This window comes from Mytilus californianus, unplaced genomic scaffold (assembly GCF_021869535.1).
Source record: "Mytilus californianus isolate M0D057914Y unplaced genomic scaffold, xbMytCali1.0.p SCAF_9, whole genome shotgun sequence".
NCBI classification, from domain to species: Eukaryota; Metazoa; Mollusca; class Bivalvia; order Mytilida; family Mytilidae; genus Mytilus; species Mytilus californianus.
This window is the reverse complement of record NW_026262745.1, coordinates 89,901,467-89,915,824: the sequence shown is the minus strand read 5'-3', so window position 1 is coordinate 89,915,824 and position 14,358 is coordinate 89,901,467. Positions and strand designations below refer to the sequence as shown.

Below are 14,358 nucleotides of genomic sequence, written 5' to 3'. Positions count from 1 at the left end.
TTAATTTCTGGGCACGGTAACCATTTGATTCTTTCGTATGCATTCTAACATTTTGTCGTCTATTTAACAACATATGCGTGTTCATCATAGTTCACACTGTGTCCATTTAACAAATACATAATATGACGATGTGTTTTTATTTTCTATCTTTTGTCGATTTTTTCTTTTTTTGGTTTCTTTTCCACCAAAGATGTATATTCTGGTCAACTGTTAATAACGTTACGTAAAGTTATAAAAATATAATAAATATATAATGAGTTATCTAAAAAAATGATAAACACGTTGCTATAAATATTATGTCTTTGAATTAACATATTACATCAATAAAAATATACCAAAAAAAAAAAAAAAGAAAAAACATCTTTAAACGTAATGAAATATGCATTTGAAGAAAGATTTGTTTTCCATTAAGTGTAAAGAAAATGAGAAGGAATTAACAATTTATCTCATCTTAAACTTTTGATGTGTTTACTGTTCATTGAAAAATTCAATGGGTTCGACTGGTTTTTTTTTTTATTGAGTTAATGAAAATAAAATGAGGAAAATCTATAAATACGACCGTAAATGTATGTGACAAACCCGTTGCAAACATTCATGATAATTATTTGGATTACTAAAATAAAAAAAAAATAGATATATGTAAATAGTTTTATAAATATAAGTGCAAGAGTGGTACAATAATACCATATATGACTTTTATAGACATTTACCTTTATATTTCATTTGTAAAATAACATATTTCTGAACGTAGTCTACTGAAAATGATTTGCACACGATAACTTCAGCATAGTTTAAAAAAGCAGTGCAAATGCATTTTTACTTTGCTTTTGTGCTTTGTATCGGCTCCATATAGTTTGTATTAGGTTTCGCCTTAAACAATACAGTTGGAACCTTTAATGTTATAATCACGACCAGGTCGATACCTATGCTTGATAACCATTCATTCAATTCAAATTAGTAAAATTGAAATCATTTTTAATTTATAAATTGATAAATTTATCACCTTCATGCAGAGCTCTGATTCCTAGTCCGGTTTGAGCTTTTTACTTTTGAAACTTGTATATGCTCTTGCATCTGGTGTAATCAAAATGGTACTGTTAAGGTATTTGCATCACTATAAAAAATGAAGTTTTTTACACCCGTGTTATCGTAATAATTTAGATAAAACTTTTGAAATAGTATTTAGGACAGTTCAGTTCTGTTAAACTTGCTTGCTGGTTAAACATGATAAACTCTGCCTCAGTATATATTAGTTATGTCGCCACCAGTACTTTTTTGGATAATAAACTGAAATAACAATCCCTTTCATATTAAATTTAAATAAGATCGTAATAGCATATGGTTGACAAAAATAAGACAATACATGTTGGACAAATTATAAATAATTCAAAACCGTTGGTGATTTTTTATCACTTTGGATTAAAATTGAAGAATAAAAAATAACACTGTAACCAAAATTAAGCTTGAAAAAAAAAACAGTTTACACCTCAATTGATTGGAAACGGTATTCAAATATACATAAATACACACAATAACAAAATGTAAATAAAACACAGTCATGGTACGATAAATCGTTTTTAAAAATCGATTTCACAATACCTTTTAGTAGAAACGAACGTAGATTTTCCGGGGTAATCCCCGTCGATGAAACCCAGTCAACAATAAGTGTACAACAAAATTGCAGGTAAATAAAATTGAATAACACTATTTTTCTCATAAACATGTGTTTAATCTATTTCAAATTTATATGTGATATTCTTTCATCAATTGAACGAAACTACATAGGCAGTTCAAGCTTGATATTGACATTTAAACTGTTTGCCGTTCCGTAGTTAATGTCTTTCATTGACCTATAGGACGAAAAATGTCGTGTCAATGCAAATCTCTTTTTCGTCTGTCGGTTCAATAGGGCATTGAACAAGCTAGGGTTGGAAAAGAGATAGAACTGATGCACGTAGTAATGTTGTTTCCGTGCAATATCTTGATAAACATTCAATCCATACTTTTCAAATTGTAATATCTTGTTTGAATCACATACTGAAACTAAATACTGAAACAGACGACGATTGGCCACCAGCTTTAAATAGTTACGTACATAAATTTGTGTATCATGTGTGTTTTTACCAAACATGTATTCCTTTCAAGTGATTTTGAGACCTAGATATTTGAATCAGAAAACAATAAAAAAAACTTATAACAAAAAATATTTGCATACTACCTAACACAATAAATAATCTGTGAAGTCATATTTCATTAGTACATATCATTTCATTGAGGTGTCATTTAAATCATTCTTGATCGGTCAACCAACATACAAATAAATCATCACATATACAATAGAAACTATTTTGAAATGGAAAGAAACAAGAATAGTGGGTAAATAGATTTTGTTTCAATTAAATATCAACTGATTTTTAAATATAACTTAAAAGGTAAAATAACAAAAATATCGAACTCCGAGGAAAATTCAAAACGGAAAGTCCCTTATCAAATGGCAAAATTAAAAGCTCAAACACATCAAACGAATGGATAACAACTGTCATATTCCTGACTTTGGTACAGTTATTTTCTTATATATAAAATGGTGGATTAAACCTAGTTTTATAGCTAGCTAAACCTCTCACTTATATGACAGTCGCAAAAAAATCCATTATATTGACAACGATTGGATTTGATTTTTGGTGTTTTAACGTCACTTTTAGGCACCGCTTTTGGGCTATTTCGTGGCGGCCAGTTTTTATTGGTGGAGGAAGCCGGAGTACCCGGAGAAAACCACCGACCTTCAATAGGAAAACTGAAAATCCTAGTCAATTAAGATTGGAGTCGAGTGCACCTGCACGAGCGGGGTTCGAACTCACAACATCAGTGTTGACTGACTAGTGATTACAGTAGTAACTACTTAGACCACTTGGCCACCGAGGCCCCTATTGACAACGATGTGTGAACAAAACAAACAGACATAATAGGTAAAAATGTCAAAAATAGGGGTACGGCAATCAACATTGTGTTATTTTTTGAAATCAATGTAATACAAACAAATATAAAAACAAAGAAACACAAAAAGGCATATAGACAAAGCAAATTAGCAAAAATGAAAGACAAGAATACATTTTTTTTTACCATAGCACAATAACACAATGACGGGATGTATAAGTACTGAGCCACGTCAAATTGATAACACGTTATAAAGATGATAAACAACGTCAGTACCTAGAATCTATACTTCAAGACCATTGTGTATTATTTGTGAAGTTGATACGGAATTAATAGAAACAAACTAGGTTGTGGGGAACTCCACGTAAACATATTCAATTCTTTTCATATTTTTCAAGTCGGGGCATTTTATATCCTTCTATGCGGTATGTTTTTTTTCTTATTGTTGAAGGCCGTAAGTTTGCCTATCATTGCTTTCATTCATTTCAATTCACTTCATTTGAACTATGGTGGATAGTTGTATCATCGGCAATCATATCACATCTCTTTATTTATATATCATTTTAAATAAATCAAATTAAACAGCGATAGTTTGCTTTTATGAATTTAGATATGTCAGATATAAAAGAGAAACTCTACACAAAAATGTCAGTCAAAATGGATGATCTTTTTTTCCCTATTGTTAATTTTCCTTTTTTGGACTGTGATCTTCCCTTGGTCCTACCTTACAGTATTGATTTATCCAAACTTGTTTACCATAACCGTGTCTGTAATGACGTTTTAGATTTCAATAAACGTACATTATAATCTATTTGTTAATGATGATTATTAAGTCGAGAATTTCGTAATCACAAGTTACTTAGAACCTTTACTAAATTTTTCATAAATTGAACAATTTGTTTGAAAGTTTGGGTGTACCTGTATAATGTTTTACTTACATGATTGCACATCCTAATTTATATGGCGATGTTGTTTATCGGTCGTGAAACATTTAGAAACGTTTTTAAGCATTTGTACACATAACATTTATATTTCGAGATAATGTATGGTAATTCTATATATCCAAATTAGGTCCTCAGGGGGAAGGGGCGAGAGGGGTGGGGGAATATACATATTACAAATACAATCTTTACAACTAACAGTATCTTACATGACACTCATGTAAGGCCTAATACACCTAAAATGTTGATATAGAGTGATACAGGCTATATTCCAATGTTTGTGACATGTTATCTATTTCTTGCACAAAGATATACATCTCGTATCACACTGCACAGAATTCAGGCCAAAACAAGTTACATCAATCATAAATGGTCGTAAAGGGATAATACACAGAATATATCAGTGCATGTTCAATGTAAAACAAAATGAGCATGAAAAGAAAAGAAAATCATCACATTTCACAAAATATCTGCCAACTTCTCTGCAAAAGTAAAGTAGCCTCGGTCTCGTGGTAGTGTGTTAGCCTCAAGTTTTGAACTAGCACGAGGAAATCCGATTCAGCGTGTCGGTCTAGTACAAAGCATGCTTAATATTCATATTACATTAACATGTTCTCGTCCTGAATATGTCGATGGACGTTACACACCCATCCACCATCATCACATTGGCAAGTATGGACTTCTGTGGCAAGTTCTTCTACTTCTTATGTGTGTGTCGGGGGGGGGGGGGGGGTTAGGAAGGATAGGTGGAGAGGTGGAGAATTGTTTTCTCGGTAAACCTGAATGGTATCATGTTTATACTTTATGTATAACCGTATCATTAATTCCTGATAGTTGTCAAGTTGCAAGTATCAGACTCAAATTCAGGCCAAAACAAGTTATATCAATAATAAATGGTCGTAAAGGGATAATACACAGACTATGTCAGTGCATGTTCAATGTAAAACAAAATGAGCATGAAAAGAAAAGAAAATCATCTCATTTAACAAAATATCTGCCAACTTCTCTGCAAAAATAAAACCGCCTCGGTCTCGTGGTAGTGAGTTAGCCTCAAGTGTCGGAGGTCGTGGGTTCGAAACCTGGCTGGATCAAAACAAAGACTTTAATTAATAATGTTACTTCTCCGCTTAGCACGCGACATATGGGGAGTAAGAACAAAGGCTGACCATCTCGGAGCCAGAATAAAGATGTCCAGGTAGGATGACATGTCTTCCTGTGGACTATTACCTTTTGAACTAGCACGAGGAAATCCGATTCAGCTTGTCGGTCTAGTACAAAGCATGCTTAATATTCATATTACATTAGCATGTTCTCGTCCTGAATATGCATTTAATTTTTCGCGGGGCGTTACACACCCATCCACCATCATCACATTGGCAAGTATGGACTTCTGTGACAAGTTCTTCAACTTCTTGTGAGGGGGGGGGTTAAGGATGGATAGGTGGAGAGGTGGAGAATTGTTTTCTCGGTAAACCTGAATGGTATCATGTTCATATTACATTATAAACGTATCATTAATTCCTGATAGTTGTCAAGTTGCAAGTATTAGACTCAAATTCAGGCCAAAACAAGTAATATCAATCATAAATGGTCGTAAAGGGATAATACACAGAATATGTCAGTGCATGTTCAATGTAAAACAAAATGAGCATGAAAAGAAAAGAAAATCATCACATTTAACAAAATATCTGCCAACTTCTCTGCAAAAGTCAAACCGCCTCGGTCTCGTGGTAGTGTGTTAGCCTCAAGTGTCGGAGGTCGTGGGTTTGAAACCTGGCTGGATCAAAATAAAGACTTTAATTAATAATGTTGCTTCTCCGCTTAGCACGCGGCATATGAGGAGTAAGAGCAAAGGCTGACCATCTCGGAGCCAGAATAAAGATGTCCAGGTAGGGTGACATGTCTTCCTGTGGACTATTACCTTTTGAACTAGCACGTGGAAATCCGATTCAGCGTGTCGGTCTAGTACAAAACATGCTTAATATTCATATTACATTACCATGTTCTCGTCCTGAATATGCATTTAATTTGCCGCTGGACGTTACACACCCATCCACCATCATCACCATCATCATCTCTGCACAAGTTTACTTAAGCAAAGTTTCTAGGGCCGCGAAACGTTTGATGAGGAAAAATAGAATATAGTTTTGTATTGCGTGGTACATGTAAATAGAGACCAGTGATACAAAAATGATTAATATGTGATTGATCAATCATTGTTTAATGTCAGCATTATAGAGTTATCTTGCAATAAGGGGTAGATCAGTTCATTTCAAATAGATAAAATGCAACACGAGTAAAGATAATTTTGAAAGAAGTGCTTTATTGATATGAAACTAGTAGTTTACTAGTGTCAGTTAAGTCTGAAAAGAAGTGGCAAACTAAATATGCTATATATCGTTATATGGCAGTTTAAAACGTGGACACTGCGTTATAGCTCTTACATTATATCTGTGACTTAAAACCATTAACCCTTCTTTTAATAAAATAAATTGATACTAAATGTATAAAGAAACCTTATTCATAATTTCGCGTTCACAACTCGTTTTTAACTACTAGTACAGGAAATTAACCTTCTTTATTCGAGCAGTACCGCCCAAACTTTTTATTTTGTTGAAGGTCGTAAAAGAATGAGAAATTACACATACCGTATACATTAAGTATTTTTGCATTGAACATTATCAAAATGATATGAGTACAGATTCCTTTCAAAGATTTGTTATAATTTCCATTTCTTTCATGCTTTAAACAAGCAACTTGAATTTGCAATTTTTCCCCATACATTTTCCATTTAATTAACGTTGTCATTTTTAAGAAATAATTTGTTTATGCCATGCTCTATGCTCTATGCTCATTTTAACATGGGTAGGCATTATATTTGTCAATATTTTTATACCGAGCGTTAGCGAGGTTTAAAATGCTGACAAATATAATGCCTACCCATGATAAAATGAGCATAGAGCATGGCATGATAGAAATATTTCGATTCTTATAGGAAAATTTAGAACTTTTGTACTTCGAAGCGGGCCTATAATACACGTTCGAAAGGATGCCATTTTGGTTTTATGAGGTTGAAACGTATTAGAAAATTTTCTGTTTCACAAATAAAAATCAAAAGATACATGTAAACTTACTTTTAGAAAGATTTTATTCAATTTCCTAGCGAACAACACCAACATAAATGTCCATTTTGATCTCCGGCCTTGTACAAAATACAACTGACGCCGCAATTTCAATTGTGACGTCAATCACGTGAAGCCCATGTTTTATTGGAATTAGAACATGGCTTTGTTTCCAAAGCGAAAGAAGAACATCATATAAGAATGTAATATTTAGTTTGTTAGAGACTTATTTGACTTACAATCAATGTTTAAAAGATATTCGCCATGTAAAATCTGTGTGTATAACTGACCATGCTGCAATTTGGTCATGTTAACAAAACATGGCAGATTAACATTTTATTTTACAGGGCCAATAACTCGTCCTAAACAATCAAAGGTCATATAAATTATACATAGTCTTAATTATATTCGAGTCATCTCTAACAACCAACATGGCTGTCATGACTACAAATAGGAATGAAGGATTTTCAGGTAAATGTCCAATATCTTAAAAATGATAATACAAAAAATTCTGAATGACAAAAATAATCATAATGTCAAAATTTATTTTAATCATCACAATGATATAAGACGATTTTTTTTAATAATCTAGTAATTTTGTCTATTATCTTGAAAACTATAAGATAGATAGTAACTGAAAACAGCTGACATGATCAGCAATAGAAGATGTGTAACAGATAACAATATGATTGAAAAGATCAACTCATATATATTAAAAATGTAAAATGACGATTTGTGACCAGATTTTACATTTTTGCTTTTTATCTTGAAAATTATTACAGAATAGACAGAAATTGTTAATATTAAATAATAGTCAAAATAATAAGCAATGCAAGATCCACAAACATGAATACCGACATAAGACCTGCTGCCCTTAAACGACGTTTTAACCTATTAATATGCTTTGTCTGTTATCAAGAAAACATTAATAGATGGACAGAAACTGTAGAGAGCAAACATGATCAGCAATGCAAGAGTTACAAAAGTACGATAATAAATGAAACCACTTATAGGAGTTATTGCCTAAAAGACGATTTTTTAACTAATTTTAGCTTTTCTTTCTATTAACTTGAAAATATAATAGATGCAAATGTAGAGCGAAATTGTCACTGCAAAAATTATCACCAATAAAAGTTATATGATTGAAATACATATAACAACTGACTTTTTGATTTGAGTTAATGCCCTTATTATCACAATTTTTACTTTTTTCTTAAACAAATTGTAAGCTCTCAAACCAATGAACAAATTTTATCATATCTAAAATTTTTCATGAATGAAACTCCGTGTGTTAAGTTTTTAGTTCTGAAAAGGAGAACAAATGTTCAAATGAGGTGGATTTACGCAACTGTGACCTTCGACAAGTAAAAACCAAACCGTATCCTCAGCTATAAAAGGCTCCGACATGACAAAATGAAAAACAATTCAAACGAGAAAATCAAAGGCCTGAACAATGGTAAAATAGTAAAGTAAAAACGAATATGATAGTTAGAAAGAAACCAACAACAATCACTGAATTCCAAGTTCCTGACATAAGACAAGCACATAACGTGGCGGAGTTAGAGATGTTACGATCCATCCCCTAACCTGGGACAGTAATGTAAAAGCGCAACATTACAACAAACGGTAAAAATGATTAGGAAATGCCTTAACTAATTAGATCAGCACTAAGCACAACCAAAACCAATACCGGGTCTGGACCTGCGTCGCTGCATGCAATTGATTGAGTTAACATGTATACTGGAGCATAACAGATCATTCCCAGACCAAATATTAAAATCATTCACTTCAATTGGAGCCAAAAAAAAGCTTTACGACAATTTCCTTGAATACAACGAATGCAGTAATATTTCAAACTATCGGCATAAAGGGAGTGGCTACACGACAGATGTAAAAGTTGCTTACAACTCAAATAATCAAGATGCAGACCAAATATTAAATCATTGCCTTTCATAGAATCCGAGAAAACTTGGAGGAAAATTTTACTTGTAAGTGTTGCCAAATTTCAAACTATAGCTAGGCAAACAGAAAGTGGCTACACGGCAAATACAAACATTGCTTACTCTCTAAATCTCACCATTATCAAGCTGCAGACCAAATATTAAATTATTCCCTTTCTTAAAAGCCGAGAAAATTTGACGAAAGTTTTTTTTCGGACGAACGAACTGACTAAAAGACTGCCGGATGGACAGAGTCGAGAGGTTACTAGACCTGCTTCCGCCTTCGACGACGCAGGTTAAAACAACTAACATAAAGACAAAACAAAAATTACTGACCTAAGATTACTTGCAGTTTCTGAAATCTAGTTCAAAGCCTTTTATAAATAATAAATAATAATTTATTCCAGGACTTACCTTTCAGTTCTCCCTTCCAGTGAATTACTTCAGCTCTCCCTTCCAACAGTAAAATTCAAGCCAAACAGGCGTACGTTCAGTTACGTGAAGCGTGTATAAGTTTTCAGACACGTCTAATATAAATAGGGACCATAAATCCGACATCTCGTGTAAGTAAAAGAACAAATATAACAACTGTTTGATAAAAGGCAAAATTGCTGCTCCTAACCAACACACCCTGTTGTTTTCTCCAGTGATAGTCTAGGCTTCATATCCCATCGTTTTGGCAGACCCGCTTTGTTTTTTGAATATGCATGGAATATTTGCACTGAATTTTTACGCAAACAAAAGTCAATTCATCGTAAAAAATTCCTATAGATTTTTTAAACATCTCTGTATATATTGTACATGACGGGCAAAATAGTCATTGTATTATGTTCCTCAATTGTTCGCCTCATTTTATCTTCATGCTGAAATGAGGAAACAAGTATTTGTTAGGCATGTCATTTAACTTTCCGCATCTTAATTGTCAGTCAAAGTGACAAACAATCGGTGTTAAACAATTATTTTATAAATAACTGGAACACTGAATAAAAGTACCTACGCCTTATTTTCAACCTGGGTTTTTAGTATTCGTATTCTCATTTTAACAAGTCATGATAATTATAAGGTGCACTGTTTTCTCTGCCTTCAAAGTCTTTCTGTTTGAATCCGTCCTGGTTTTGTAACCACAACCGGAAACTACTTGTAGATATATTTGTTTTGACAATGGTTAAATTTAGTAGTGTCAATCCCTATGTAATGATGAAGTTCAGATTTGATAATGACTGTGTATATGGCAAATCCCAAAATACACTGTATACATATATTGTGGTGCGCCTGGCAGCGGCGGAACATACAGGAAAAAAAGTAGTATTACATTTTCCCGGCTTTAGGCTAGTCTTTTGTGTACCCAAGGCAGGTGAAGGAAGTCAACTTAGGAGCACTGTGATTGGATGTATGGGTACAATATTTTTTTTTTATTTATTTATGAATAACTGTAGTGTGTATATTTACAATATAAATTTCAAAATCGATCAAAATATTTTCTTGAGAATTATTTGAAAAGACTTCCACATTTTCATAAATTTGATGTAAAATGACAGTGGGTATGGATACCATGAACAAGCTCCGTTGGAAGATGGCCATGATACTATTTTACTTCAATTTCTTTAACAGAATAATAAAGTACTAATACCACACATAACTGTTTTGTCCAAGTTTTTATTAAAAAGTGGTAATTTTAGAAAATGTTAGTATTGTCGCCTCTGGAAGAATAAATACTACCGTTTACCCTACAGATAAGGTAACAGGTAACAGTTACTATTGGTATATATCGGTATCGGATTCGACTCAGAACTTGTAAATTATTGGTAATATCAATTACGTGGAAAACTAAAGGGCCTGGAATTGTGTAATTTTTAATCAACACCATTGTCCTATATTAGTTATATATAAAATTGTTTCTTTGATTCGTCGTTTTTACGTCATGTTGCATGGCTAACAAATTAGACCGCGTCATTTAAGTAGTATAGAAAGTCTTAATAGTGTTTTTACAAGAGAAATCGAGGTGGAAAAATTATCTAGAAGTGTACCATTAGAAACAGGACCATATGTTTTCCCTTCGTAAACTTTCATTTGTAGTATGTAGCCGGTAACGGCCTCGACCAATATCCAAAATTTTTTTCCGAATCTAAAATTGAGAATGGAAATGGGAAATGTGTCGAAGATACAAAAACCCGACCATAGAGCAGACAACAGCCGAAGTCCACCAATGGGTCTTCAATGCAGCGAGAAACTCCCGCACCCGGAGACGTCCTTCAAATATGTATACTAGTTCAGTGATAATGGACGTCATACTAAATTCCAAATTATACACAAGAAACTAAAATTAAAAATGATATAAGTCTAACAAATGCCAGAGGCTCCTGACTTGCGACAGGCGCAAAAATGCGGCGGGGTTTAACATGTTTTTTGAGATCTCAACCCTCCCCTATACCTCTAGCCAATGTAGAAAAAACAAACGTACGACAGTACGCACAGTAAAACTCAGTTTAAGAGAAATCCGAGTCCGATGTCAGAATAGAAAACAAAAGAAAATAAACAAAATGACAATAATACATAAATAACAACAGACTACTAGCAGTTACTGACATGCCAGCTCCAGACCTCAATAACACTGATTGAAAGATTATGTCTTCATCATATGAATATCAGGCACAATCCCTCTAGTTAGGGGTTTAGTATTATACCATCATAAAATATATGAGAAAAACATAACCCGTGTCATGCCAACAACTGATTTTAGAATAAATATGTTTAATTCCGATGCAAAGACCCTATAAGTGAATCAATATTAAAGCCAAAATATGCAATCTTTAATGACCTGACAACAGTATCGTAACTGTATCCCTTCTTAATAAGTCTGTTTAAAGGTTTTGTTAGCTAGAACGTTTACTAGGTATATACTGTAGCATAGCTGTTCTCCCTTTCGTACTGCTGGTGATTCGTCGATTGAAAAGCTCCTTTCTTGGGCAGTAATAAAACAGAAATTTGAGGTTCACAAAATCTATTAGTGGCTGAAATCTTTGTGCAAGACGATAGTTTTGGTTATAACGATTATGGAGTCTGTTATCACAAACAAGTCGGAGAAATTTCAAGACGTTTGAAAGCGGTTTCTTGAAAACATACACCTGAACCAAGGCGTTGACTGCTATACTGATTTTGTATTCCAGTACTCACTAATCGATACTTTTTGGATCAGACCCATATTAAAAATGACAGAAAGAAACCCTTTAAATTCAAACAACATAAGTTTTCCATTTCTCCTCCTACTAAGTTTTCTTGATTTCCTTCCAATATAGTGTCGAGCTGTGTTACACATATCATTGGCCACCCCATAACTGAAAATAAAAATAATAGATCTAAATATATGTATTGTGTTTGAAATTTTATTTATTAAGCTTATTGTCTGATTTAAAGATTGATTTGTTTCTACGGTATTTACTGTTCCAGTTGTGGTCACAATAATTTTAAGCACGCATGATTGTCACAGTGTTGTTAGAAACTGAATTTTCTTGAAGGTTATTTTCGTTTCAGCAATAGAGAGAGCTTTCTTGGTTCTTTAAAAGATGCCAAAATTGATTGGTTGATGGCTTTCAGTTTCATATACATCCAGTGACAGATATTTCATCCATGTCAGGACGAGAACCAATTAACAGTAAATACGATAGGTATGTCCTTCAAAAGAGGGGCGAAAGATACCAGAGGGACAATCAAACTCATAGATCGAAAATAAACTCACAACGCCAGGGCTATAAATTAAAAAGACAAACAGACAAATAATAGTACACAAGACACAACATAGAAGACTGAAGACTAAGCAACACGAACCCCACCAAAAACTGGGGGTGATCTCAGATGCTCCGGAAGGGTAAGCAGATCCTGCTCCACATGTGGCACCCGTCGTGTTGCTCATGTTATTGCAAGGAAGTGGATTGTAATTACGACATAAGGAACATATCCGATATCATCTGTGAAACGGTAATTCCATAACGGTCAACCAACTCGTGATGGCGTCCGTAAAATTTACGAAGGGATGATTTCAACTTCACCATTTGGAACTCTTGGTTTAATAGGTTTTTTGTGAGCAACAACCCTCTATCAAGGAAATCATGATAGGAAATACAAGCCCGGGAATATCGTATCAATTTGGAGATATATACTCCGTATGCAGGCGCTGCTAGAATGTTGCTACATAGAAATGGAATGTTCACAATTGGGAAGCTGAAATCATCTCTTTTGTCGTAAAGTTTTGTTTTCAACCGAACCTCATTGTCAATTTCTAGATGTAAGTCAAGATATGAAGAAGACTTAGCTATATCTGGTGTATCCTTTATCTCTAGTTCGATGGGATAGATGCGTTCAACATAGTCACCAAATTTTGAATAATGAGAACATGGAGAACATCATCTATATAGCGGAAAGTAAAGTTACAGGATATTACTAACTTCTTATATTTCTTCCTAAGAAGTTCGTGTATGAAGTCAGCCTCATAATAATAAAGAAACAAGTCGACAAGAAGAGGGGCACACTTGGTTCCCATTGGAATGCCGACAGTCTGTTGAAAAACACGTCCTCCAAACGTAACAAATATGTTGCCAATCAAGAAATCAAGCATCTTGATAATGTCAGTTTCAGATAATGTTTTGTTTGAATTAGAGTGATTCTTTACAAAGTACGATTTATCCCTCCCCAAGACAAGATACTTGTATCTACATTCGCCATTCTTTTATATGAAACAAAGCAATACCAACTCTTTCAATTTGTCTTTTAGTTTGGAATGGGGAATACTTGTGTAAAGTGTAGAAAAGTCAAATGTTTTAATACTATTGCAAGATGAGAAAGTCTTAGATTGTATGTACTCTAAAAGATCTTTGGAATATTTTAGTATCCACATCTGATTCACGCCACCTCTTCAAAGTATGAGTCGACAGGAACGCCAAGTGGAAATTTGAGCGACCGCAAAATTATATCATACGATATTGGATTGGAACAGAAATGTTGTATATCAAAAGGCCATGTACGGTCACACAGAAAGGGCAAACAAGATAAATAATAGAGAATAATTGGACTCAAATATAAAGAATAGAGAATAATGGACAGAACATATAAAGAATAGAGAAGTGAAGGATCCTTATCCAGACCCTCGTTAAATGGTCTTAGGACAATCAAAGACATCTTTGCTTTACTTCTTAATTCATGTCTCAGCACAGTCATCAAACCATCATTATATAATGTCCTATATGAAATGTCTTATGATACTTTCATTGACACTTCTAATACTTCATATTCCAATTTCTTTAAATTATAGATCTGCTGTGAACAAGCTGCGCGATTGCAAACATCTTGGAGCATCTAGTATCTGTGTGTCTAGCAGCAACGACCAAATATATTAATATATAGTGTATATATATATATATATGTACA

The 14,358-nt window shown here is 33.5% G+C and overlaps 1 protein-coding gene across 5 annotated transcripts in view; it reads left to right on the top strand.

Moving 5' to 3' along the window:
- The window catches only part of LOC127716007 (transcription intermediary factor 1-alpha-like), a 371,430-nt gene that overhangs the window by 320,177 nt on the left and 36,895 nt on the right, over positions 1-14,358 (top strand). For 2 of the 5 annotated variants that reach the window (XM_052222114.1, XM_052222112.1), the window contains exon 1: positions 1,616-1,684. The exons of the other annotated variants lie outside the window; for them this stretch is intronic. The gene's annotated coding sequence lies outside the window, so the exon portion shown is untranslated. Of the gene's footprint in view, positions 1-1,615; positions 1,685-14,358 lie in introns of those variants that run through there. 5 annotated transcript variants of the gene reach the window in all.